The following is a 4,090-nucleotide window of genomic DNA, read 5'->3' on the forward strand; positions in this document are numbered from 1 at the left end:
CCTATAAAACGTTCTTAGTTTTTCCGGTAATCAGATGAAGGCATAAAACATCAATTTCATTTATAATCAAATGAAAATTAAACCCTTTTATTTTTTGGCAAACAAAGTGCTGCACAACAGAGGTTTACTGTTAAAATTAAATGCCGTGAAGAACTTCCAGCTGCTGTGTATGTGATATGACAGTAGTTTTCTCAAATGAGACGGTAAAATGCTAATGAAGTGACTCTCAGAGCAACTGGAGATGACATTTGTGTTCATATCATCATATAGTGAGACAGCAGAAGCTGAAAACACCGCGAGCGTCATCCGTGCTTTAGTATGTGTGTAGTAAACAAAACAGTGCGCCGCACCATCCGCCATTCATTCATTGCGGAAATCATGGCTCGATATCGAATCGACGTCATTTAAAAAAACGATTAATCTGAAAATCTTCTTTTTTTTTTTGCCCAGCCCTAGTGAGAACCGGTAGAGGCCTAAGTAATTCCCATATGTGTAAAGTCCACGGTATAGCCTCAGAGCCCATGTTTCCCCGGCAGACTTTCTGCTATTTTCCAAGAGGGTTACAATCACCTCTAATCTTCCATATGCTCCTAGACGGTTGTTCATATGTGTAAGTGCTTCCGAAACCTCCTTCGGGAAGAATGGGTCTTCCGCAACGTTCCTGTTTCAAGTGGAATGGGTACGTTTTCCCAGTGTTATCCAATCTCACTGAGTGGGTAGTGCTACGATAACGGTGACTGGTCTTCCTGTTGCGAGCCCCGGCCTACACCACAAAGGGGCGCAGGCGGCTCGCACAGGACACTGGAAGGGGCAGCATCCATGGCGCTTTGGTAGGGATCCCAATTCGTCTGAAAGGGAAACGTCTCGGTTTCAAAAACTGAAAGGGAACGTCTCGGTTACGTATGTAACCCTCGTTCCCTGAAGGAGGGAACGGAGACGTCACGTCCCGTCGCCATGGTTGCTGTACCACCGCTGAGCGGCCGGGTCACCGGCTCGGCTCCTCAGCGAAAAACTGGTATGTGTTTTGCTGCCTTTTTATGCTCACGCTGTGATCAGCGGCAGCTGGATGCAATCATCGCATGCCAATGTGCATTGGCTCGTTTAGTTTACACTCGAAGTAGATTGGTCTCTCGAAGCGAGATCCCAATTCGTCGGTCACCGACGTGACGTCTCCATTCCCTCCTTCATGGAACGAGGGTTACATACGTAACCGAGACGTTTTCCATTCCAAGTATTTATCCACATTTCAAGACAGTTAAGCAAACTTTCAAGGACCCACAAAAGGAGCATAAAATGGAATGGAATGGAGTAAAACAGAATTATTGTCCAGTCTATTGCTGGACTGAACAATCCCAACACAAGGGAACAGTTGCCTATGTGAGACAATTCAACATTCCAGCCATTAATGTTGCCAGGAAATATGAATTATTGTTTCTTTGAGATTTCTCTTCTATAATTTTAAGGCTGAAATATCCTCTTTGCAACATATTCTTGGATCACAAGCAATCAATTTGCCAAAGCCAATGTTGTGGTATCGCTTGCATTTGGTTTCAAATTTTGCTTAAAGGGGTCATATGATGCTTTTTTAAAGATCATTATTTTGTGTATTTGTTGTAACAGAATATCCAACTACCGGTCTAAATCATTCTGGATCATTCTCAAAGTTGTTTTTTTTTTTACCCAATAGTTTGTTGATAAGTTAATAATTTGTTAAATTATCTTCTGGGATTGAGCAGAATAGTTATGATATTGCAATACTGAACTGTTTTTTTCTGGCTGCATCTGTCTCAGGCAACCATTTTCTTCAGTGTCCAGATGAGGGAGGAATACTGTGACTAGCCTGTGTCTTTGTAAGCTTTTAGACAAATATATAGTTATTGAATAAATTGTTCAGTTCCTGACTCATTTTCATTTATGTTTTACTGATAGAAAAAGACAACAGACATGATTGAAACACTTGACATTCATGAATCACTGTGCAAATAATTGTTAAAAATATATACCCTTTATACAAGATTTGGTGCCTTTTTGTGCTGAAACATGTTTTTATACAAACAGTATGGGTCTGTATACTTTTACAGATTGTCACATGCATATACTTAAGGTTAGAATGAGGTTAAAATAGACATTCATATACAATGTGGCTTATGGGAACATGTTGGACCTGCAGGGCAAAACAACCAAGCAGAAGATACAAAGAGAAACAAGTGTGGAAAGCTTTTAAGTTGAACAGCGTGAACTTTATGTGGAGGAATGTCTAGACGCTCAGGAGAGTGATGTGCTGCACACTCCAACAAGCCAGCAGTGAAACCCCGTGCTGACTCTTTCAGCTCAGTCCTTTCAATGCAGGACTTCTGCATTATCTGTCTGTCAGCCGAGGCCTGCGGGCAAACTCAGAATGCGAGCATCTCTAGTACTGTGGATAAGAGATTGAGACTAATTCAGCATCAGATCTGCAGAGTTTTACTCAAACCGCAGATCTCAGTTTACTAGACTAGACTGCAGGGTTGTCAGTCATTCTCTCCTTAGTTTCTCTTGCAGTTGACCTCTTGACCTTTGAATGACCTTAGAGCTCTTTGTGCATTCATTCATCTGGACTCAAATACAATTATAAAATTTGTTGTTTTTGTAGTCCTATAATAAGGATTTGTAGATTCATATCTGCACCCACCACAAAAATGATTGAATAGCTGGAAATAATAAAGCTATAATAATGATACAGCTACCGTTAAAACATTTCGGGTCAGTAAGATTTTTTTCTTTTTCTTTTTCTTTCTTTCTTTCTATAGAGATTTATGTATTAATAAATGTATTTATTTTAATAAATAAATTAAACAGCAAATAATAATCACAAGGTATTCATCAGCTTCTCATAGTTTTATTTAGTGCTTTAATATCAGTATTTCTATATTGTAACTAGTGTTGTCAAAAGACCCGGTATTTCGGTACCAAGTCGGTACAAAAAAAATGAAAACGTTACTGTACCAGGTTTTTTTACATGACAACACTAATTGTAACATTGTTTTTTTTATTTGATTACATTTCATAGGATTGTAGTTCATTGCCTCATAGAAGACATTAAATACATAATCTTGGCTTTTTTCCTAATTTTTATTTATTTATTTATTTATTTATTTTTCCTTTAAATGAAAGACTGTAAAGTTGTGGTTCATCATAGAGCTGTTGTTTTGTCCTTTTTTTTAAAAATCCCTATGTAAAAAAAAAAAAAAAAATCTTGGCTGGTCACTGTTGTGCTTAATCAAAACAAACATGTTTGAATGGCTTAAAATTTTAACGGTTTATTCCGTGACTTTTGTACCAGAGGGCCTTTCTGGGCACACATTAAAAAAAAAACACAGAAAGAGTAAATCAATCTGAACAAAATGAGGCACCCTGTGAGATCATCCCTTACTGTAGTCTGTGACTGAAGTGGGGTCTATCAGCACACTTTGATGCTGCCCAGCGTGAGAGGCCGTTGAATATTGTGGGGTGCAGATCTATAAGGTAGAGACCCCTTCTGAGTGGTGAGTCCTTGACGCAGCAGGAGAGTACGTTCCCACTCTCATGATTGGAGACATCCATTATTGATGATGTCCTGATGAGATTAATCAAGCTTGAGAGTCTTTTTCTTCCTCTTTTCCAATTTTTTTAATCCAGAATCATGTTGAAACCAATAACAGCGTCATGACATCCTAATCGCTGTGTGATGAATATTTATATCAAAAGGAAAATGATGCATTCCATATTCATGACCTTTCTGTTTTTGTTTTGTTCTTTCATCTATCAGGATTTTATTTGATTTATTTATATAATTATTGAAAGTGCATGTTTCTGAAGGATACTAAAATACTGCATATGGATGCGTGTTTTAGTGTGTATGTTCTTTAATTCTTGAATAAATCTGTGCGTTACTGATTATTCAAATTATACTGTATCTGAGTTCTTTGCTTACTCAAATATGATACATCTTTCTGTTTTGACACAGCAACATCCACATGCTCATAAATATTATCTCACAAAAATAGCTTCTCATAACTATACATGCTGTCCAAACACATCAATTGCATAAGCTTCCTCTTTCATTCAATAA

Source organism: Sinocyclocheilus anshuiensis, unplaced genomic scaffold (assembly GCF_001515605.1).
Source record: "Sinocyclocheilus anshuiensis isolate Anshui unplaced genomic scaffold, SAMN03320099.WGS_v1.1 scaffold88, whole genome shotgun sequence".
NCBI lineage: Eukaryota > Metazoa > Chordata > Actinopteri > Cypriniformes > Cyprinidae > Sinocyclocheilus > Sinocyclocheilus anshuiensis.